Here is a 26,112-nt window from a genome sequence, read left to right on the forward strand (position 1 = left end):
TTTCATTTGTTCAAATAAAAAAATGTACTGAAGCTATAAAGAGTCCATTGACTTAACCTAAGTCTCCTAAAATAAAATTGAGGAATATGAAACAAAATAGGGAAAATTGACTTTTGAAAATAAGAACAACCCTTCTTTTCTTCTTTTATTTTTTATTGTTTAAAATATCACATATAGTATTACATATGTCTCTTATCCCCTCATTGTCCTCTCTCCAGTCACCCTGACCCCTAACACATGCCCTCAGCCGCCCAGTGTATGTGTCCATTGGTTATACTTATATGCATGCATACAAGTCTTTGATCAACCCTTCTTTTCTATTCCCTTCCCTACCAAAAAATAGTTAAGGATATTTCATATGTTGAAAACACATATGCACAAATACGCACTCTCTACTGAATAATTCCATTCCTCTAATGGATACAAAACTCTAATTCTGGCAATGAAGCATGAAATAACTTACATTTATGAATTTGGATGCTTTAGGAAAAAAATGGTGAAATCACAAATGTCAGTATGTGTATTTTCAAATGGTTGTTAAATCGAAGGTGTAGTTGGGGCTAGTTGATCAATCCATTTAGTCAGGCAATTTACTTGATTGACTTTTAAAAATATGTATTTTTATTCTGGGTTTTATAGTTTTTGATGGGTGTATGAGTCCTGGGAATCCCCATTCCCAAACATACGTATATAGTCTCTTCAGCACTATTAGGTTCTGCAGAGAAACACAATCAATAGGATATGTGTTTACATAGAAAGAAATTTATTATAAGGAATTGGCTCATGGTATTATGGCAGCCAGTGAATATAAATTCTGCAGTGTGGGCCACCAGGCTGGAGGAGCAAAAGAGTCAATAGTGCAAATGAAGACAGAAGACAGTCTGATGGAGAAATCCCAAAGTGGAAAGATTAATCTAGGTAGTAGCAGGTTTTTCTATGGTTGTATTTAGGAGGCTAAGGAGAAAGACTGTTAAAGGGCAGGCTAGAAAAAAGAAAAATAGAGGGAAGTTTGAAATTAAAAATAATCATTAGTAAACTTTTTGTTATTTGGCATCTATTTGTTAAAAAACAAGTCAATGTAAACATCTAATTGGCTATATTAAGTGACTCATGAATAGGGCAATATCCCATCTATAATAGCAACTAGAAGGGGCTCTGAGGGTTGTATAAAATAAAAGGTTGTTATAGGAATTTTAAACTAAACATTTAGTTTACATTTTACATGGTTAAATTATTAAAGTTGTAATTAAAAAGTAAAAGTATTTTTAATAGGGTAAATATGAAATTTTCCACCAATACTGTCAGTTCAACACTCATGATATAAATATTATTATTAAATTAGACTCACATGAATTGAGAATAATTACACATGATCCCTGAACTGAGAAAAATTACACATCCTTCTTAGTACAATCTTTCATTACCTGGAATTATTTTTTTCTTTTTCAAAAATTTTATAGTTATGACTAATTCTCCAGAGGAAGTGCAAATTTCCTTTCAATACATACAAATGTTATTGGACAAATGCATGGATGGTCTTTCTTCATTGCTAGTGGGAGTGGGGTACTTGGGGTGTCACTGGAATAAGAATTTCCAGGGGTCTCCACAGGAGGATGAGATGTGGTAGAAAGCTTTATTTGCATGAAACTATACACTTGGGTTTATAAAGTCTCATTTCCCTTAATCTAGTCCTGGAAACGGTGTTGCTGGGGATTCAGCAGAACTAGAAGCAAAGCCAATGTCTAAAGTTTCTGTTTGACGGTGAAGCTGGGTCTGGTGTAGCATCAGCTAGCTACAGTTGACCATCCATAGTTTGGGGTCTACATGGATGTGAGCCATGTGGGCAAATGCAGAGTAGCCAAGAGAATACACCCCCTGCAACAAGAATCACAAGAGTCTTGTGTGAACCAAGAGGCAAGAGGGCAGTTTAAGTATCTCAAATCTTCTGGCTCTTGTAGTGACCACACCTATTATGACCAATGTGATTGATAAATAAGTAGCTTTCCTCTGTCACTCAGACCTTACTGGGCATGTGTCTATTCTCTCCCTTGTCCAGTGTCTTCCCCCAGAGATCTGCAGGAAATAGATCCACATCTACCTGGGGAATGATAAACTGAAGTTTCCTGGCAAAGCTGCACAAATGGCATGCCTATAAAATTTGAGCTTCCCTTTGTTCCTTTCCAGTTATTAATAATTGAGTTAATTACAATTATATTATTAATACTTTTGTTAATCTATTAATTTTATTTCTTCCTTGGAACTATCTTTCCTATGGACCACCATCATTCTATGTCCATTCAGATTAGTTATTATCTAAGTATTCGTCTCTCTCAATGATCCCATTTATTTCTGTTTCTTGCATTCCTCACTTATTTGGTGCAACACATTTATCACTTATTTAAAAAGGGATGGAATGGAAGATAGTTACTTGAGAACTTGTACATATGAAAATGCTGCACTTACAAGTAGTTGATAAAGAAGTATAAGTTGGAAAAAATTTTTCCTCAAAATATTTAGGATCTTGCTTCCAGACAATGTTGCTTTGAAGAAGTCTATTTTCACCTGAACTGTCCTATAATAGTTAATTACACATGACTCCTGAAATGAGAAAAATTACACATCCTTTTTGGTACAATCTTTCATTACCTGGAATTACTCTCCCCTTATTGCTGGGTTGCCTCCTGCCCCTGAGGGCTCCTGGACTGTGAGAGGGGGCAGGTCACACTGAAGGATTCCCCCCACTCCATTGCATGGTTCCTTTCCTTTTGAAGGGGTTTTGTTCTAATGTAGTATCTAATTATAAACACAGAATTAACTCATAAGGTCTTCAGTAGTATCAGCAAACAGAGGGTGAAGACTGGGCTGAGGGACACACACACACACACACACACACACACACACACACACAGGGGAGGGCAGTTAGGGGCAAACAGGCTGGCAGGGGAGCAGTTATGCATTAATCAGGCTGGCAGGGGAGTGGTTAGGGGGTGATCAGGCTACCAGGCAGAAGTGGTTGGGGGCAATAAGAAAGTCAGGCAGGCAAGCAGTTGGGAGCCAGCAATCCTGGATTATGAGAAGGATGTCTAACTGCCTATTTAGGCTCATCCCTGGAGCACAAGGCATAATATGAAGATGGGTAGATAGATGGAGATAGATAATACATAGATGATAGATAGATAGATAGATAGATAGATAGATAGATAGATAGATGATAGATAAATGTGAGTGGAGGAAGAAGAAGAAAGAGGGTACCGTAGATGAGTAAAAGGCATTGAATAAAGAATTTTGAAATCAAGAAAGCCAATTTACACCCAATTTCTATATCTAATCAGAGCATTAGCTAAATTCCAAATTATTAATGGCAAATGAGGTACCAATGAACTAATGAATTGTTCAGGAATATAATCAGAAAGAGCCAAATTTAAGGACATAAAAGAAGATGATAATGTATGGATGTCTTGAATTTTCAATCTGTTGAACACTTCTGAAAATGTGTTTCAATTCCAAATGACTTTAATTTGTGAGATGCCAAACCAGATTAGCCTGAAATGAGAAGAGTTAAACAACAGAGGTCTTCTAAACTAGACATAAATCTGTTTTTACAAACTCATCTATTAATCAGTTCTTACAAATGAATCTTATTGAGTTTTCAAAGCTTCTCACGATTTTGAAATTATATGTCTTCCAATCTATTTAGGGTCATTTTGGGACAGACATAATAACAGTTCACCCACATACAGATTGCTTTGTGTTGTCACACAGCTCTACTATAAGGTGAGAGAATAAGAATCTTTATTACTTAAACTGATATCCAGTGATAAGCAAAATTAATCTCATGCTACCCCCGACTCTGAGAGAGAGAGAGAGAGAGAGAGAGAGAGAGAGAGAGAGAGAGAGAGAGAGAAAGATGGATTGTCTGCCTCCTGCACCCACCCTAACTGGGGCTGAGGATCAAACCTGCAACCCAGGTGCATGCCCTTGACTGAGAATCGAAGCTATTACCTTTTTGTTTAACTGCAGCAAAACCAGCCTACTATAAGGATTTTCAAAATTGACTATAATTTTTGAAGGAGTAGTGGAAAATAAATGCTGGTTTAGCCTCCTACTATTTAAAATATCCTGTTGATAGTGTCATGAATCAATCCAAGACAATATACTGGGTCTATTTATATCTCTATATTATCCAAAGCCTTAAAAGAATATAAAGGGAAAACTGCTTAGTTAAATATTCAACATACAAAGAACATCTATTGGTTAATTTTTGTTCTTTGAATAAACTTCTGTTGTTTTTTCTCCTTGTAATCTTTTTTTTTTTAATCACAGAGGGGATCTCAGCCAAGAATCTCAAATATTAGAGGAAAAATTATTTTTCCTCCTTTATACAACAAGGGTAGATTTATGGGATTTGATTCTTATCGAGTTGATAATGTGAGAAGGCAGTGTTTGCATTACTAGAAAGGGGACATGGACCTAAGAGTATTTGAATAGGGCCAGCTGGTAGTACATGTTTTCTTGACTTCCTGTAGAAAAAATTTTACTTCATAAATTCAGATGAATTTTAGAGGATCTTTATTAAAGCTGGGCACAATGAAACAAGAAAGGGCTAGTGAAATAAACCTAGGCTGGTCTTCTTTTGTTATGAGCAGAGGATATAGCACCAAATGTTAGATCCATGGGTTCAGACTGGATTTGGGATCAGCAACCTTGGAACTTGAGTTTTGGCTAAGAAAGAATTCAGAGCCAAAACTCAAACTATAAGAGAACACTTATTTGGAAAATCACAGAGGTAGAAGTAATTCCTAGAAGAAATGGGCTTAGAAAACAAACCATAGAGATAAAGGAAGGGCCTTCAGAGCTTGGGAGTGAGGAAGGTAATGGTGTATGATAGGGAAGAGGAAGGGAAAGGCCCAGACATAGTCCCAGGAGGGAGAACACGCTGGGTCCTCTATCCTAAGGGTTTTAAGAGTGGAGATTTTAGCAGAGGTCCCAGGGGAAGATCTCAATAGAATATTCAGTAGCTTTCCAGGTGTGTCCTTTCAAGATCTAGGTCTCCACTGATTGATTGGTTGATTGGCAGTAAGGCAGGGGAGGTATTAACCAATGCAGCTGGTCCTGAGATCAGGTGGGGGCTACTTGTTGGGTTTTTCTGCTGTTATGGGCCTGTATGTGAAATGCAACTGAGACATAGATGTTATCTCTAGGGAGGAAAGGTCAGGGGTCCAATCCATGACCATCAATATGCTAGGGGAGGAATGGTCATCCTGTGGGCGAGATCCACCCTAATAGGCACTAGATCTCACCTTTGCTAGACATCTGGAGCTTTTCATCTGGGCGACCTTCTGTTCCTGGCCTACTGTCCTTAATCTTCTCATGTCTACTTAACTGCCTACCACAATTTTGTTCACTAAGAAGCCATAGAAAAGGGGGCCTTGGGGACAGGTTCAGGGAGGTTGACTGGGATGAACTGCCACTACCATTGCTGCACTGGTTGCAAGCTTCATGGGGTCCCTTAGAGTTTATGAAATGAATGCCTGTTGGGAAAAGGCCTAGGCATGCTCCTGTGAGGTAGAGTGCACCCTATAACTTTGTTTTGAGGGTTTTTAAAGGCTGGGCATTTAAGGAAATCTTAGGGGAAGATCTTAATAGAATAATCATCAGCTTTATGCTGATGTACCAAAATGAAGTGCATTCTCTTTTTTTTTTTAACATATTTTTATTGATTTCAGAGAGGAAGGGAAAAGGAGAGAGGTAAAAACATCAATGATGAGAGAGGCTCATTGATGGGCTGCCTCCTGCACAGCCCTACTTGGAATTGAACCCACAACATGGGCATGTGCCCTGACCAGGAATTGAACAATGGCTTCTTGGTTCATAGGTTGACACTCAATCACAGAGCCACACCGGCTGGGCAAAGTGTATTCTCTGAACTTCATATGTCCTTGAGTGTAGTTGGCAAATGGCACTAATTGGATTTCTACTATATGTCTCCCTAAGTAGGGTTATTTGAGTGCTTTACCCTCTGATTAAAGAGGAGAGGTACAAACTTTATTTTTAAGTGTCCTTAGTTTATGGAAGTTAGGGTTTACTAGATGGCTATAAACTCCTTGGCATCTAGATTTTCTAGATGACTGCAAACTGTATCTTTTTGCAAGGCCTATTCCCTTCTCTGGATTCAGGTTTCTGTTGTAGAGGTTCTATCTCACCTCCATGGAACTTTAAGGCAATCTAAAAAATGCCATATTTGTAGAAAAAAAAAGCTTTAAAATGCAAACAAATTATAAATAATTTATAGTTTGAGAAGTGGCAATAGAAAAAGATGCTATTCTGAAAACATAAAAATGAGTTAAATTTATCACATGCAGTATCAACATACAATATTTATAAGGGCCCTCTCCTTCCCTTTCACCATTGGAAAATTAATAAACCCAGTTCAAGTCATTCTTCTCATTTTCATTTATTTGGGTGCTATCAATTTTATATTTATTACAAAATAACAACAATTACATCTCTGTGTGCACTTGCTCTAAAGAAACTAAGTTACCCACATGTATTGCAAAAATTACATGTGGAAAGATTAATTGGATCATTTGGCTCATCTCTCCATTTGCACTAAGAAGCTATTAATGCTATATAGAAAGGAAATCAACTGCAGTTACACATCCCTAATATTCTCTGCTGTAGTTAGAGAAAAGCATAAGTATGTTCTCTTTCTCTATCCAATTGTTACAGGAGAGGAGAATGGCTTGTCTCTCCTAGTTGATGCTGGGGTTAGAGTTCTTGAGATATCCAGAGAAAATGAATTTTTCTGAGACTTGCCTGGGAGGATGCAATATAGTAGAAAGTTTTGTTTCTGTGAAATTACACCCCTGATTTTCCAAAGTCCCATTTCCCTTAGTCCAGTCATAGAAGAAGTATGGCTGGGGATTCAGTAGAGCTAAAATATAATAAGAGCCAGTGTCCAGAGTTTCCTTTCCATGTTGAAGCTGGGTCCAGTCCAGCATCAGGGTAGCTTAGCTTGTGTTTCCCTACTGCAGTCCATTACTCCATTGCATATGGGGTCTGCATGGCCATTGTTCAAACGGGTAAACACAAGGGATCCAAGAGCCAATTGTCCCACAAACAAGAGTCCCAAGAGAGCAAAATTGTTGTTTGGAGGAGAATGTATTCCCAAATGTCATAGGCTTGCAGTGGCCATGCCCATTCTGGTCAAGCATCTCTGTCCCTAGGTTTGATTGACAGGCAACACCTCCCTTAATCCCCCAACTTCACTGGGCATGTGTCTATCTTCCCTATGTGGTTCCCTGGGGAGTATGAAATTGCAGCTTCCTAGTGAAACTGTCCAAATGACATTCCTATAATATATGGCCTTTCCCCTTTGATCCTTTCTTATCCTATATAATAAAAGGCTAATAAGCAAATAAAAGGCTAATAAAAAAGTGGACAGAACTGTAGGAACGACTGGTTGCAATGATGCGCACTGACCATCAGGGGGCAGATGCTCAACACAGGAGCTGCCGCCTGGTGGTAAGTACACTCCTACAGGAGAATTGCCACTCAGCAAGAAGCCAGGATCATGGCTGGAGAGTACAGTGGTGGTGGCAGGAGCCTCTCCCACCTCTGTGGCAGTGCTAAGGATGTCCCACTGACAGAATTTAGGCCCTGTGGGGAGCAGGCCTAAGCCATAAGTTGGACATCCCAGAGGGCTCCCTGACTGCAAGAGGGCTCAGGCCAGGCTGATAGCCCTCTTCCCCCAAGTGCACAAATTTTGTGTACGAGTATTCTAATTTTATACAAACATAACCAGAGAATATGTGGCCTTTTCTGTTTGGCTTCATTCAACATAATGTTTTCAAACTTCATTCATGCTATAGCAGAAATAAGTACATAATTTCTTTTTATAGTCAAATAATATTCCATTTTATGGATGTATCATATTGTTTATACATTATCAGCTAATGACACATTTTGGCTACTGTGTGCCCATGTTTACAATTATCTTGGTTATATACTAGGAATGTAATTACTTTGTCATCCAATCTAATAAAAGAATAATATGTAAATTGACCATAATTCCAAGAAACAAGATGGCCACGCCCATGTGGTCAAGGATGGCTGTCCCCATGTGGACACAAGATGGCCACCACAAGATGGCCTGCAGGGGAGGGCAGTTGGAAGGACAAGGACTCCAGGGGAGGTGAGTTGGGGGCAGCAGGCCTGTAGAGGAGAGCAATTGGGGAGACCCGGCCTGCAGAGAGGACAGTTGGGGGGACCAGGCATGCAGGGGAGGGCATTTGGGGGTGGGGGAACCAAGCCAGCACATGAGGGCAGTTGGGGGAGACCAGGCCAGCAGGGGAAGGCAATTTGGAGCAACCAGGCCACCAGGGAAGGGCAGTTAGGGGCAACCAGACTGGCATATGATTTCAATCTTCTTAAATTTGGGGAGACTTTGCTTGTGATCCAATATGTGGTCTATTTTTTAAAATGTCCTATGTGCCCTTGAGAAGAATATATATTTTGTGGCTTTGAGGTGAAATATTCTGAAGATGTCAATTAAGTCCATCTGATCTAGTGAGTCATTTAGGATTGCTGTTTCTTTGTTAATTTTTTTTTTTGTCTAGACAGGATTTATCCAGTGATGTCAGTGGTATATTAAAGTCCCCTACTATGATTGTATTGTTTTTTTATCTCTCCCTTGATATCTTCCAGGAATTATATATTTGGGTGCAGGAGCACTGCATCGGGTGCATATATGTTTATCAGGCTTATGTCCTCTTGTTGTATCAATCCCTTTAGTATTATGAAATGGACTTCCTTATCTCTTGTATGGCCTTCACTATGAGGTCTATTTTGTCAGATATAAGTATTGCTGCCCCAGCTTTTTTTTCATTTCCATTTGCCTAAAAAATATCTTTCTATCTCTTCACTTTCAGTCCCTTGTTTTGAAGTGAGTCTCTTGTAAACAGCATGTACATGGGTCATGTTTTCTTATACATTCACTCACTTGATTTCTTTTGATTGGAGCATTTAATCCATTTACATTTGCAGTTAATATTGAAATTTACTTGTTTGTAGCCATTTTTTTGCCTGTGTTCTTTCTTAATTCTTTATTTCCTTTTTTTTTAATGCCAGTCGTCTCTTTAGCATTTCTTGCATTGTTGGCTTAGTAGTGATAAACTCCCTTAGCTCCTTAGTTCCCCTTCAATTTAGAATGATAGCCTTTGCTGGATAGAGTATTCTTGGAGTCAGTCCCTTGCTTTGCATCACTTTGTAAATTTCCTTCCAATCTTTTCTGATCTGGTGTGTTTCTGTTGAGAAATCATTTGATAATCTAATGGGAGCTCCCTTTTATGTAATTTCCCTGCCTCTCTCTTGCAGCCTTGAAGATTCTCTCTTTGTCCTGAATATTTGTCATTGTAATTATGATGTGTCTTGGTGTGGGTCTTTTTGGGTTTATCTTGTTTGAAACTCTCTGTGCTTATGTGATTTTTTTCTTCCCCAACTCAGGGAAGTTTTCTGACATGATTTCTTCAAAGAGCTTTTCTAACCCTTGTTCCTCTTCCTGTTTTTCTAGCACCCTATTATCCATATGTTGATTCATGTTGTCCCATAGCTCCCTTAGGCTCTCTTCCTGACTTTTACTTTTTTTTTTTTTTTCCAATTGCAGTTCAGATTGGTTGTGTTTTGCTTCCTTGTCTTCTAATTAAAAAAAAAAAAAAATCTTTAAATTTAAACCCTAGGAAGGCTGTCAAATCCATCCATCCTACCAAAAGATTATAAATCATTCAAAGTGACAAAGGATATTAAACACAAACAATAAGCTAATAAAACTTCAATTTCCATAACTAAGATCACTTTTTTAGATAATTTGGTATTGATTAAGATATCACAATATATAATTATTCCAATAATTTATAGAACTTTTGCTTTTTAGGCAAAGACAGGAAAAAAAAAACACCCTTTTCCCTTTTAATAGAAAACTTTTTTTCCCTGGAAAAGTACTAAACAAGTTCTGTATTAACCTACTTTAAATTCACCTTCCTATAATTTCCCTTTAAGATCTCTCTTCAGAATCCTATAATTTTCACAAATCTTTTATTCATTTAACTTCAGAACAACTTAATTTCCTAATTATTCCAATAATGCATCTCCAACTTCATGCCTACTATTACAAAAATTATATGATTTCTTTTTAGTTAGCAGAAATTTTAACTGTATGAAAACTTACATTTTAGGTGGCAAGTTAAGTACTTAGCATTTCTCAGATTAGTAATACATTTATACTTTAAGGATATTTTTCAGATAAAATACAAAGCATATTCAATTAATAGAATCAAATCTATCCTTTAGATTCCCCATACGAGGCAAATTCAGATTAATTAATGTTTCAGTACCCTGTTATTTCAAAATAACTAGGTATTAAAATGTTTTACTATTTAACCCAGCAACCTCCAGTTTTAAGATACCAAAAATTTGGGAAAACTCTGAAAAAGCTTCATCCTGTAACCTTTACTTTTGTTATATTTATAACAACTTTGAGACTTTTAAAGCCAATTATTATCCAAGGCATTTTCTTGGCCAATTTTGTAACAGGGATAACTTACCAGCTTTCAGTGGCCTTAATGTGAAAATATTATTTTATTTTATTTCCCTTTATAAAAACAGGAGTTACTCCTCCCCCCTCCCTCCTCTGCTAGAGGGTACTTCTACAGATCTATTCCTCCCAGTGTTATGAGGAAAAATAGAACTTTGGGGACTAGTTATGGTTATAGGAAATATTAGTTGTGCTGTTAACCATGATTGCCCTTTCTATTAAAAGAAAAGACATACCAACCTGGCTAGGAGTCATATACTCCCTGGGACCTGGGAGTCAACCTTGAAATGCAGTCCATTCTTATTAAAGAACTGCCCATTATCATGAAAACATTAAACTTTTTGCCCAAACAATGGAGTCCCAACCCAGCATGTATAGCTTACTTCCCCATGTAATCTTTGTCCCTATATTCATAAACCAGGAAAGAACAAAATAAAGTCCCTAAAAGTTAGAAAGCCAAAATTACGTTACAGACACACAGATTGAAATCTCACTAGCTAAGAGTTTCTTGGGGCTGAAGCCCTGAGAGGGAGAACAGGAAGAATCCCCAAGATTGAGAATCCTTAGCAGCTGCTGGGATGTTCCTGTTTCCTGCAATCTCTGTCACGTGTTCAGCCTCACCACACATACTGCTTCCCCAAAGTGGGACTTGCCCCAACTTGAAAAACATTAAACAAACACCAAAGAAACATAAAACATCAACAGAAACATTCATACAGGTGTGCACAATGTACTAAAAGTTTACACCACAGAATTCCCTGCATTATAAAATCACCAAAACAGAGAAATATCTCCTGTCTTTGGTTTAAGAACTGCCCCTCCCAGAACCTCAGCATCCTCCCAATGGACCATTTTGGGGGAACATATTCCCTAGGCCTAGAATTTCTATTCCCCATCCTTGGCAGGTCCTTTGTAATCATTTGTGCCCATGCTTTCATACTGGAGGTGTTTTGCACTCCCTGAGATCTGTTTTGTCCCTCTCTGGCCATTTCCCTTATGGGATAATGGAACGGCAAATCAGAATTCTGCATTCAGCTTATGAACCAGATATTTCTCAGTCATATATACCTGACCTCCAAGAATACCTAACCACCAAAACCACACTTAGTCCAATTTACCATTTTGCCCCATGCATGCGGCTTGCTCGACTGCCTAGTATATACTCCCCTTAGTCATTTTCACCATCTTCCAAAGAAAAACAGTCTAGGGCCTATTCTATGGCATCCATGAAGTGATGGAACTCAGGCCAATAAGCCACCCAAAATCTTAATTCCAAAACCAGATAAAGACACTAACTACAAAGAAAGAGAATTACAGGTCAATATTACTGATGAACATAGATGTTCATCCCCTTAAACCAGCCTTTCCCTCTCCACGGGTTTAGAAGTCCTGGGCATGCCCTCAAATTGTGAGAAATGGCTCACGTGTCCAAATTCAAATGACAGACTAGGAAACAGAAGCCTGGCAAAAATGAGACATAAGAACATTGTTGAGAGTGGGCGCGCATTTTACAGGATCACCAGTATATTCTTCTTCTTGTTTATATCTTCCTATACCTCTTTTGTTAACATCCAGTAGTCTTCTGAGTATAGGTCTTTTACTTCCTCAGTTAAATTTACTTCTAGGAATCTATTTTTCTATTGTTGAAATACTAAATATGATTGTTTTTTTAGTTCCTCTTTCTGAGAGTTCGTTATTGGTGTATAAAAATGCCATTGATTTATGGGTTTAAATTTTGTATCCTGCTACATTGCCAAATTCATTTATTAAATCTAGTCATTTTTTATGGAGTCTTTAGTGTTTTCAACATACAATATCATGTCATCTGCAAATAATGACAGCTTTACTTCCTCCTTTCCAATTTGGTGTCTTTATTTTTTCTACTTGTCTTGTTGCTATGGCTATGACTTCCAGTATCATTGAATCAGAGTGGTGAAAGCAGAGTGAACATCCTTCTCTTAATCCTGTTCTTAAGTGAAACATTTTTAGTTTTTGCCCATTGAGTATGATGTTGGCTATAGGTTTGTCATATATGGATTTTATTATGTTGAGATATGCTCCTTTTATTCCCACTTTGCTGAGTTTTTATCAGAAATGGGTGTTGGATATTGTCAAATGCTTTTTTTGCATCAATTGATATGATCATGTGATTTTTGTCTTGCAATCTGTTTATGTGATGTATCACGTTTATTGATTTGATAATATTGTACCAAACTTGCATCCCAGAATAAATCCCACTTGGTCATGGTGTATGAGCTTTCTAAATGTAATGCTAGATCTAATTTGCTAGAATTTCATTGAAGATTTTAACATCTATGTTCATCAGTAATATTGACCTGTAATTCTCTTTCTTTGTAGTTAGTGTCTTTATCTGGTTTTGGAATTAAGATAATGCTGGCCTCATAAAAAGAGTTTGGAAGTGCTTCTTTTGAATTTTTTTTGGAATAGTTTGAGGAAGATATGTGTTAGTTCTTTGAATATTTGGTAAAACTCCTCTGTGAAGGCGTCTGGACTTTTGCTTATTTTGGTAGATTTTTGATTGCTTATTCAATTTCATCAGTAGTTTTCAGCCTATTTAAGTTTTTTTATTCTTCCTGATTAAATTTTGGAAAATTATATTTTTCTGGGAATATGTCCATTTCATCTAGGTTGTCCAGTTTGTTGGAATATAGTCATTCATAGTATTTTTAATGATCTTTTATATTTCTATGACGTCAGTTGTTACTTCACCACTTTCATTTCTGATTTTGGTTATTTGGGTTCTCTCTCTTTGTTTCTTGATGAGTCTGCCTAGAGATTAATCCATCTTATTTATCTTTTTAAAGAACAGGTCTTGGTTTTATTGATCTTTTGTATTGCTTTTTTATATCTATGTAATTTATTTCAGCTCTGATCTTTATTATTTCCTTTCTTCTACTTACTTTGGGCTTTTCTTATTATTTTATTTTTTATTCTTTAAGTTGTAGGGTTATATAACATTACAAGTTTTTTTGTTTTGCTTTTTCTATTTATTTAGTTATTTTGAGGTAGTCCGTTTGAACTAAGAACTTCCCTATCAGGACTGATTTTATTGTGTTCCATAGATTTGGATTGTTGGATACTCATTTTAATTTGTTTCCAGGATGTTTTTTTTTTAATTTCTTCTTTGATCTCTTTGATAACCCATTCATTTTTTTAAATAGCATGCTATTTAGCCTCCATGTGTTTGAATATTTTTATTGTAGCTGATTTCTAATTTCATGCCATTGTGATCTGAGAAGATGCTTGATATGATTTTAATCTTCTTGAACTGTAGAGATTTAGTTTGTGTGCTAAGAAGTGGTCTATCTTAGAAGATGCCCCATGTGCACTTGAGAAGAATGTATGTTCTGTAGTTTTGGTATGAAATATTCTGAAAACCTCAACTAATTCCATCTGATCTAGTGTATAATTTAAGATTGCTATGGAAGATGTATCCAGATCTATCCAGTAATGTTAGTGGGTTGTTAAAGTTCCCTACTATGATTGTATTGTTTTTGATCTCTCTCTTAAAGTCATCCAGATTATTTATATATATATATATATATATATATATATATATATATATATATATATATATATAACTTTGCTTCTATATTGGGTACATATAGGTTTACCACAGTTATATCCTCTTGTTGTATTGATCCCTTTAGTGTTATGAATTGGACTTCATTATTTCTTGTTATGTCCTTCACTTGGAAGTCTATTTCATCAGATATGAGTATTGCTACCCCAGATTTTTTTTTTTTTCCATTTGCCTGGAAAAAATTTGCATTCTCTGTGAGTTCTTTATTCTGAGGTGGGTTTCTTGTAGAAAGCATATATATGGGGTATTTATTATCCATAGGGTTGTGTTATCCATTCAGCTACCCTATGTCTTTTGATTGGAGCACTTAAGAATTTTACATTTAATGTTATTTTTATAGGTACTTATCTATTGCCATTCTTATTCTTTAAGCCTGTTTCTGCTATTTCTCTCTATTTTTTTTCTTACAATAGACCTTTAGTATTTCCTGCAGTGCTTGTTTGGTGGCATTAAACTCAGTTAGCCTTTTTTTCTGCAAAGTTCTTCATTTCATCTTTGTGTATCTCATATTTTAAAATATATATTTTTATTGTTTTAAGAGAAGAAGGGAGAATAAGAGAGAGATAGAAACATCAATAATGAGAGAGAATCATTGATCGGCTGCCCCTGCACATCCCACACTGAGGAGTGAGCCCACAACCCGGGCATGTGCCCTTGACTAGAATTAAACCTGGGACACTCCAGTCCACAGGCTGATACTCTATCCACTGAGCAAAAACATCTAGGAGATATATCTTATATTTTTATTTGCACTTCCCTGGTAACTGATATTGAGCATCTTTTCATGTGCTTATTAGATATTTATATATCTGGTCTGGAGAAATGTCTATTTAGATCCTATGCCCATCTTAAAATTATATTTTTCTTTTTATTATTATTTTGTAAGAGTTCTTTATATATTCTGATACTAAATTTTTGTCAGATATTTTGTCCCCTTCTTTGAGTCATTTTTTTTTAAATTAGTGTCTTTTGAGGTGCACATATTTTGATTTTTATGAATTGAAATTTATCTATTTTTTCTTTGGTTGTTTGTACTTCTAAAATCATATCTCATACAAGTATTGACAAATCCAAGTTCATGAAGACTTACAACTAAATTTTCTTTTAAGAGTTTGATAGTTTTAACTCTTATATTTAAATATTCAATAACATTTGAGTAAAATGTTATATATTGTGTGGTAAGCTTTCAAATTCATCATTTTTCCATGTGGATATCCTCTTTTCCCAGTATAATTTGTTGAAAAGACTCTCTCTATTGAGTTGACTTGTCATATTCTTATAAAATCAATTAACCATAAATGTGTGTGCTTCTTTCTATATTTTAATTATATATATATATATATACATATATATTGTATATATGTATATATATATATAATTATATATAATCTTTATGTCAGTACTAAATAATCTTGATTATAGGAGCTTAAATTTTAATATTGAAAAGTATTAATCCTTCTGATACCATTGTAATTAGGTAGTTATTAATAACTAGAGGCCTGTACCTTCTCACAATCTGGGACCCCTCGGGGGATGTCAGAATGTCGATTTCTGCCCAATCCCTGAAAGCCCCCACTGGTGCATGAATCCATGCACTGAGCCTCTAGTATGCATATAAGATTACTGCCCTCTACCCTCCCCACTTTTCCTCTGAGATTCATCAGTCTGTTTCATATTTCTACGCCTGTGCATTGAGCGTCTGCCCCCTGGTGGTCAGTGTGTCATAGCTACCGACCAGTCAGCTGGTCAGCCAGTGGAACAGTCACTTAAGCATATATATATATATATATATATATATATATATATATATATATATATATATATATATATAGTGCAAAGGAGGGTGGCTAAACATTATGAGCATGTCATTTGGGCAGCTTCATCAGGAAGCTGCAGCTTTGCAGCTCCAGGGAAACCACCAGCCTATTTCCTCTAAAACATTGGGAAAAGTGATCCAACAAAGAGAAAATAGATGCATGCCCAGTAAAGTTGGAGTGACATAGGGAAGGTACTTGTCTGTCAGTCACACCTGAGAACAGAAATCATTGGCCAGAATGGGCATAGCCACTGCAAAAGCACAAAGATTTGGGAATACATAATCTCCTAAACAAGAGAATTCGCTCTTGTTGTGCTTGACTCTTGGCTTGTGGGATTCTTTTGCTCTTGCATACTTTGCATTCAACTGTCCATGGCCATACACACTCCATATGCAATGGACTAATGGATTGCAGCAGGAAACAGGCTAAGTTAGCCTGATGCTGGACTGGACTCAGCTCTGACATGGAAATAAATCTCTGGACACTGGCACTGATTTTAACTCTGCTAAAGGCCCAGCTTCACTTCTTCTGATTGGACTAAGGGGAATGGAACTTTAGAAACCCAGGAATTTAATTATATGCAAATAAAAATCACTTATTTTCCTGTGAGAGTCTCAGAAATTTCCTTTTCTTAGAATATGGTAAGAATTCTTTCCTCACTAGCAACTGGAGATGAGGATCACTCCTCTATATTAACACTCCTACTTGGTTCTTTTTAAAACTTGTTTTGAATAGTTTTGGTCATCTTTTCATAATAACTTTATGATTATAACAAGCGGCATCTGAAATTTCAATAGGATTTGCTGTGAATTGGTAGATAAATTTTAAGAGTATTGCCATTTTATCACTAATAGTTTTCTAGTCCACGAACATAGCTGTCTTTACATTTACATAGATCTTTAATTTATTTTAATGATGTTTTGTATTTTTTATTGTATAAGTATTTCACTTCGTTGGTTAAATTTACTCCTAAGTGTTTCATACTTCTGATAAATTTACATTGATTTTTTTCAGATTGTTCATTATATAGGAATTACATTGGAATACAATATAAATATATACAAAACAATTTATTTGTGTATATTGATCATGTATCCTAAAACCTTGCTGAAATTGTTTATTAGTTTTGATAGGTTTTATTTTCTAATTTCATGTGGTGTTTTGTGTATAAGGTCATGAGCATTGGAACCAGCTCTAGAAAAGATGACTAACTCCAATGTCCACATCCTTTTTCACTGTCTCTGAAACATTTGTCATTTTAAATTTTCACCTCTTCAAAATCTCTTTTATCAGTATCTATCCTTTGGAGAGCTTAGTATGGTGATACTCCTTATTTATTTCTTGTCACAGGATGAAAAAGAGAAAGTTGGTATTTAGGATCAGAAATCAGAGAATCCTAAATCAGAGAAATCAGAGAATCTCTGCAACTATTTTGTCCACAATAGCTAACAACAAACACAAAAGCAAACAAAAAAAATCCTGCTCCCATTAAATAATAAATTTTGCTTCTTCTACACCAGCCTCTGGAATCAGACTTCCTGAATTAACACCCCCCTTCCACATATATATTCCCTTTAGCTAGTTATTTAACATCTGAGTCTTCATTTCTTATTTGTAAAAGAAAATTACAATAATAGTGCATACATTATAGGGCTGTTGTAACTTTTGAATAAGATAATACATACAAAGTCCCTGATGTACAAATACTTCATAATAATTACTACCATTATCATAATCATATATCAATAATATAAGAGATTCATGCATGCATGGACTATGCAAACAATGTGATTCAGATTCTTGTTTCTACTTCATGACTCAGCTGTCTGAAAGATGAAGGCTCAGTGCAATCTGCCAGTCTTCTTTGAATCTTGGTATGGAGAAAAAGAATGCATGCTTGGCTGAAACCAGTTTGGCTCAGTGGTAGAGCGTCGGTCTGCAGACTGAAGGGTCCCAGGTTCAATTCCGGTCAGGGGCATGTATGTTGGTTGCGGGCACATCCCTGGTAGGAGGTGTGCAGGAGACAGCTGGTCGATGTTTCTCTCTCATTGACGTTTCTAGCTCTCTATCTCTCTCCCTTCCTCTCTGTAAAAAATAAATAAAAATATATTTTTTAAAAAAAGAATGCATGCTTGAATGTGCTCAGGTGTACATGCATTTGTTTTCATACAACCAATATTTTTGAGCAATAATGTACCTGATACTGTGCTTAGGGAATAAAATACAGAAATGAGTAAGATATGTAGAGTCAATGCTACCATGCAACTTTCCTTTATAAAGAATATTATAATCTAGTGTGTAGTCAACTGACTCTTACTATAAAGAGCCAGTTGTCAGGACAAACTGTCTCTACTGCAACAATTAAACTATGAGATTGTGGTGCAAAAGCAGCCATAGAGAATACATAAATAAAAGGGATGGCTGTGTGCCAATAAAATTTTATCTACATAAACAGGTGGTGGGCCAGATTGTACAACCTTAGCTTAAATACATAATTATAAATAAAGGAGATGGAGTGGGGGGAAATAGATATTTTTCCCCCAGTATGAAGGCAAAACTACATTTACCTCAGCCTTCATTATTTACTTCAAAACTTGAATAGGCTTTTAAAGTTCAGTCTCCATCAAGGCTATGAATTCTGCCTTGGTTGTGAAAAGAAAACTGCATGTTCTTAAAATAATTAGAGAGTTATTTGTGATTAAGATACTTAAAGTTTGTCACAGAAATTCTTTATTCTCTTTTGTGTTATTACCAAATAAATTGGTCTCAAACCTTTGATAATCTGAGTCACAATTTTGGTGACTTTTCAAATTTGCCTCTACGTAGCAAAACATTATAATGTCTATTCCCCACCCCAAAATTGGTCTCTGGCAGTTTGTTCCTGTGTAGGCCAAAGTATACAAAACACATCTTATACTCAGGGTTAGTTCCAAGAGTAAAGTTTTTGCTTGCTTTTGTTTTTTCGTTGTTTATAAAATACATAATTTGAGCCCAGCCAGAGTGGCTCAGTGGCTGAATGTCAACCTATGTACCAGAAGGTCAAGGTTTAATTCCAGGTCAGGGCACATGACCTGGTTGTGGGCTCAATCCCCAGTAGGGGGCATGCAGGAGGCAACTGATCGATGATTCTCTCTCATCATTGATGTTTCTTCTTAACAAAAATTCTTATTGGCAGAGCGTCTCATGGTAAAATTGCATAACATGTTATGAACCTAAAGCAGTCATAGTTTAGCACAAATAATTAAAATGTAAAAGCTATTGAGACTACATTATAAAATTTCCAAAAGTATCCTATTATTTAAATTTAAAAAGGGAGTGACAATGGAAGAATATCATGTAAGGAAAAATATCCTGTGAATAATTTACATCTAAAAAAATTGTACTTTAGAAAATTAACCTTCATTCAAAACACTAACAGAAAGATACCCATGAAAATACATACATGGTGTCAAAACAAGCCAGAGGAAAATCATTTGGGGGGAAAAAATGAAAAAGGATCCCAAGTCAAATTTATAGAAAATATCCCTTTATTAACTTTTGGTTGAGAATATGTTTATATATTTTCAGAAAACAACTCCAAGGCCATCTGGAATCCTGTAACAGAGAGGAATAGACAGAAGTGCTCCAGCCATGAAGACAGAAGAGAAACAATTCAGAGATGGAAGATGTTGATGACACCTCACCATACCAGCAGACAGCAGCTGCGTGTTGCTGAAGGATGCCCTGGACCAAACCAGAGACGGTCGAACCTGCATCACCACCGTTTGGCCACCAACTAGATCTGAAATAGCATGGCTGACATGTATACATAAGGAACTATTTGACATTGAAATTGGGACTCAAAAGAACTGTTGGTCCAGAAAGGAACTACAGACTGATTCATTTGCCTCTCAGCATAACCATTATGGCTTTTCTCAGTTTAGGTTCTTACAAGGGTATATCTTAGATCACATGACCTTACACATCTAGAGGAAATGATGAACAACATAGACTGATGAACAAAAACAGACTCAGAGAAAGAGAAGCACCGAACAGACTTTCAAACCTCAGAGGGAAAGTAGGGGAGGATGGGGGTAAAGGGGAAAAGATCAACCAAAGGACTCATGTGCATGCATATGGGCCTGGCCAGTGGCCATGGACAATGGCGGGGGGGTGGGGTGGGGGTGAAGACATATGTAGGGAGGGGTTTGGAATGGGATTGGGGGGATGAGGACAATTATGTGATACCATAATCAATAAAAAAAATGGGGGGAAAATAAAAAAAAGAAATTAAGACATTGAAAATAAAATAAAATAAAGAACATTTTTAAAAATTCAATATTTTTAATTAGAACACTATATATATATATATATATATATATATATATATATATATATATTTTTTTTTTTTTTTTTCCCCCACCCTATTGCCTGTGTCCATGGGCTATGCATACAAGTATACAAGTTCTTTGATTTATTTCTTCTTGTTCCCCCAATCCCCACATCAGTGTACATTAGTCTGTTCCATGCCTCCATGCTTCAGGTTTTATTTTGTTGGTCAATTCAGTTTGTTCATTAAATTCCACAAATAAGTGAGATCATGTGATATTCATCTTTCTTAGATTGGCTTATTTCACTGTGCATAATAGTCTCCATGTCTATCCATGCTGTCCCAAATGGTAAGAGATCCATCTTTTTCATAGCTGCATACTATTCCATTGAGCAACTGTCCCACAGCTTTTTAATCCACCCATTTCCTGATGGCAACTTGGGCTGTTTCCAGATCTTAGCTATTTTAAATAGTGCTATTATGGACATAAGGGTGCATATATGCTTTATGATTGGTGTTTCAGAATTTTTAGGCTATATTCTCAGAAGTGGGATTGCTGGGCCAAAAGGAGTTCAATTGTAAATTTTTTGAGGAAAGTCTATACTGTTTTCCATAGTGGCTGCAACAATCTGCATTCCCACCAGTAGTGAACTAGTGTTTCCTTTTCTCCACATTTTCGCCAATACTTGTTCTTTGTTCCTTTATTGATTATAGTCATTCTGACAGGTGTGACCGTTATCATGGATGTTTCTATTTCTCTCTTCCTCTCTGAAATCAATAAAAGTATATATTTTTTAAAAGAAAACATAATCTGAGCAAAGCCAATAACAAATGAACTACTTGGCATTTCTGAGACATTTCTGAAATACTGAAGTTACTCTTTACCCAGAACTGTTGAGGGAGATATGGAACCTCTGAAAAGGGTCATTTTCAGCAGGGGACTAAAATAGTGACTATATTGGATAATTTCTTCTTTAAGAAATCCCTTTTAGATGTTCTTTTGAAACAACATGCTTTGTACCCTGGCAGTTTTTTTTTTTGTTTTTTTTTTTTTGATTCACAGGTCCTATTAGCATGCTGAAGTTTTGAAGCATTTTAGTTCATGTTTTATAAAGCCTGGAGGTTAGTCTTTAAGACAAGATCATTTTTGTTTATCTGTTCTTCTGATTGTTGTTAAAAGGTTTGGTTATGCAGTTATATAAATATAACGAGATCATTTCCTTTTTTGTTGTCATCTTTGAGATAAGTATAAAGTTTCTGAATTTTATTGCATAATATATTCTGTGATATAAGATGGTTTTCTGTAGTGGTTTGACCTTTTCTGTGTTAAGCCTGTTGTTAGTAAGATGGAAGAGCCTACCTTACAGGGGACTGAGAAATTAGTTTGTGGAAAGGGTGCCACCTTCAGGTAAAGGTAGGGAACGGGGGGGGGGGGGGGGGGGAAACACCTCATACAACAGCACACTAGGGGAGGTTTATATCTGGAGCAAACTTCTGCTAGCATATGCATTGGTTTTGCTTTAAATAAATTTTGTGACCTGATATTTCTCCATCCTCCAGACTGTGATTAAAATATTTATACACTAAGTGGCCAGATTATTATGATCTCTGAATGCATGATAATCTGGCCACCCAGTGTATATCCTATATAATAAAAGGCTAATATACAAATTGTCCTCTCAACAAGTAGTTTGACCAACAGGCAGGCCAGCCAACCGCCCATGTCCCCTCCCCCTGGCTTGGCTGGTCAGATTCCATCCATGCATGACAACAAATATAAATTTCAAAAATTGCATTCTATTAACATGAATAGACATTTCTCCAGAGAATATATATAAATGGGGGGGGGGACACACACATGAAAAGATGCTTCACATCATTAGTCATCAGAGAAATGCAAGTCAAAACTACAGTGAAATGTCATTTCATGCACATTAGGATAGCTAGAATTTTAAAAAAGAAAGAAAAATAAATGTGGGTGAAGGGTGTGAATAGATTAGAACCCTCTTACACTGCTGGTATGTATACAAATTGGTGAAGCCACTGTGAAAAACAGTTTGGCAGTTCCACAAGTGTGAGGAGCTAATGGCTGCCTAGGAGGAAGAGCTTTTGATGCTCACTGGCATAGACACTGCCCAATCAGAACCAACTTGGCTGGCAGAGGAGGGCAATTGGGGGCTAGATCAGACTGTCAGGTGATGGTCATTAGGGGCAAGATCAGGCTGGCAGGGAGGGCAGTTGGGGTGATTGGGCCAGCAGGGGAGCAGTTATGTTTTAATCAGGCTGGCAGGGGAGCGGTTAGTGGGTGGTCAGGCAAGCAGGCATAAGTGGTTAGGGGCAATCAGGCAGGCAGACAAGCGGTTAGGATCCAGTAGTCCCAGATTGTGAGAGGAATGCCCAACTGCCGGTTTAGGCCTGATCCCTGTGGCCATCCCCAAGGGGTACCAGATTGGAGAGGGTGCAGGCTGGGCTGAGGGACACCCCCTGACTCCGTGCATGAATTTCATACACTGAGCCTCTAGTGTTCATAATAGCCAAATAATGGAAGTAAACCAAATGTGCACCAACTGATAAATATTTAATATCCATACAATGGAATGTTATTCTGTAGTATAAATAGTATAAAGAAAAAAAGTACTGATTCATGCTACTATAGGGATAAACATTGAAAACACTGTGCTAAATGAAAGCCAGACACAAAAGGCCAATTTATATGAAATGTTGAGAATAGGCAAATCCTGAAAGTGGATTAATGGTTGTTTGGGGCTCTGATAGGAGATTGGGAATAAATAGGGAGTGATTGTTAAATGGAGGTTTTCCTACCTAAATTCTTTTACACAGGTAAGGAAGAGATAAAAGACTTTTCTACTGGAGTCTTTTCTTTCTTAAAAAATAACTGGCTTAAATTCACCTACTTTGAAAAATTTCTAGAGGAAGAAATCAAGAATCGAAATCAAGGAGGGGTACTAAGGTATATAGAAAATTAAATATTTTGTTTCCTTAAAAAGACAAAAACTAAAGGACAGAAAAACAAATATTGCATCCATAACAACTCAGAACTGAAATTCTGCTGTTTAACATATTAATGGATAGTCTGATTACTTTAAAAAGAAAAAAGTAGTATAATGATTTCAAAGGAAAAGAAAGACTCATTATTTGTAGGTCATATAATTACCTGAATAGAAAAACCACTATAATCAAGAAATTATGAGACTAGGATATAGCAAAGCAATTGTATAAAAATAAAAAATAAAAGCATTTCACTGTGCCCTAGAAGGTTTGGCTCAGTGGATAGAGAGACAGCCTGCAGACCAAAGGATCCCAGGTTTGATTCCATTCAAATCTATGCACTTTGGTTTTAGACTCCTCTCTGGCCTGCGCTTTGGTCAGGGCTTGTGCAGGAGGCAGCCAATCCATGTGTTTCTCTCACATCAATGTTTCTGTCTTTCCCTCTCTATTCCACTCTTCCTAAAAATCAATGGAAAAATATCTTCAGTTGAGAATTAACAAACACATGCGCGCGCGCGCACACACACACACACACACACACACACACACACACAGCATTTTGATGTAATAACAGTAACCTACTAGAAAATTAAATGAAAAATAAGATACATTCTTTGTAGGAACAAAAACTGTGAAGTATAAATTTTCTAGAAATTAACAAAGAATCCACAAACTTTCTATTGAGAAAAATGTTAAACTTTTAACTTAAACAAAAAGTAGAAATTAATAGACTTTTCATACATTTAGATAGAAGAGGATGGTATGTTACTACAAAGGTGACAAATTTTCCTAAATTAATCTATAATGCCAATACAACCCAATAAAATTCTAGCTAGATATTTTGAGGAATGTTTTGAGTTCCAATCAATATCCCCAAAAGGCATATGCTGGAGTGGTAAATCTGTTTACCCTTAAATGTATTCTTATTTCTAATTTCTTTAATTTCATAGAAGCAGAATGTCTGAGTCAAAATTTTTATGTTTGACAAATATTTTAAAGGTTTTTCATACATATTGTCTAATTGCTTTAGCTAAAGATTCTAGTAAGTTATAATTTCATCAACCAAGTGTGAAAATTGTAATACCTTGCCAGTATTGAATAGGAAGCATAAGGAAATTTGAATATATACAATAAAGAAGCAATATTATCACAGAGTTTGTAAATTTTTATTTGAGTGCTAAAACATGGAACTTATTTTCACAGTTTTGTTGTAGATGGCAGAAACAGCACCAGGTGTTAGACAGGTAGGGGTCAGATGGGACTTGGCTTCAACAACCTCAGTACTTGAGTTCTGGCTAGGAAAGAATTCAGTGCCAAGACTCAAACTATAAGAGAACATTTATTTTCCCTGCTGGTGTGGCAACTCATGAACCAGGATGTCATGATTTGATATGCTGGGATTGGGGTCTTGATCCCCAGTAGAGAGCATGCAGAATGCAGCAAATCAATGATTCTCTCTCATTATTGATGTTTCTACCTCTCTCCCTCTCCCTTCCTCTCTGAAATCAATAATATATAAAGAGAACATTTATTTGGAATATCACAGAGGTAGAAGTAATTCCTAGAAGAAATGGGCTTGGGAAACAAGTTATAGAAATAAAGGAAGGGCTCTTGAATCTTGGGAGTGAGTAAGGTAATGGTAATGCACCTGAGGGGATAAGAGTGGAAAAGCGAAAGGCCCAGGCATGCTCCAGGGAGGGAGAGTGGCAGGTTCCTCTATCCAGATACAGGTCACCAAGGCAGAAATCCCTGAGTGCCTAGCAAAGAATAATCATAGGGTGGAACTTAGCCCTCAGGGTGGTCTTTCCTACACTGGCATATGGATGGTCATGCAGTTTGGACACCCCTGACCTTTCATCCCGAGAGATAACATTTAGGTCTCAGTTGTATTTCAGCTCCAGACCTAGAAAAGTAGAAAAACCAAACCGGTGACCCCAAAACTGACCTCAGGAACATCTGCATTGGATAATAACCCCCTACCTGGGCACTCACTGGTCAATCAATCAGTGGGGACCTAGGTCCTGAAAGTACACATCTGGAAAACTGCTGAATATTCTATTTAGATCTTGCCCCTGAGACCTCCCCTAAAATCTCCACCCTTAACCCTTAAGATAGATTTCAAGCTATATTACAAAGCCAAAGTTCTCAAAACAGCATGGTACTGGCACAAGAACAGACATATAAACCAATGGAATAGAATCCAGAATCCAGATATCGACCCAAACCACTATGCTCAATTAATATTTGACAAAGGAGGAATGAATATACAACAGAGACAAGACAGTCTCTTCAATAAATGGTGTTGGAAAAATTGGACAGATATATGCAAAAAAAAATGAAACTAGACCACCAACTTACACCATACACAAAAATAAACTCAAAATGGATATAGCACTTAAACGTAAGACGGGAAACCATAAAAATTTTAGAGGAATCCACAGGCAGTGAAATCTCAGACATATGTTGAAAGAACTTCACTGATACTGCTCCTAGGGCAATGGAAGCTAAAGAGAAAATAAACAAATGGGACTACATCTAAATAAAAAGCTTTTTCACAGCAAAAGAAACAATCAACAACACAACAAGAAAGCCCACTGAATGGGAGAACATATTTGCAAATGTTATCACTGATAAAGGTTTAATCTCCAACATCTACAGGCAACTTATAAAAGAAAGATACATGATCCAATTAAAAAAGGGCAATGGACCTAAATAGAATCTTTTCAAAAGAAGACAGAAGGCCAAGAGACACATGAAAACATGCTCAAAGTCACTAATTATC

Source organism: Pipistrellus kuhlii, unplaced genomic scaffold (genome assembly GCF_014108245.1).
Source record: "Pipistrellus kuhlii isolate mPipKuh1 unplaced genomic scaffold, mPipKuh1.p scaffold_m20_p_129, whole genome shotgun sequence".
Classification (NCBI taxonomy): domain Eukaryota; kingdom Metazoa; phylum Chordata; class Mammalia; order Chiroptera; family Vespertilionidae; genus Pipistrellus; species Pipistrellus kuhlii.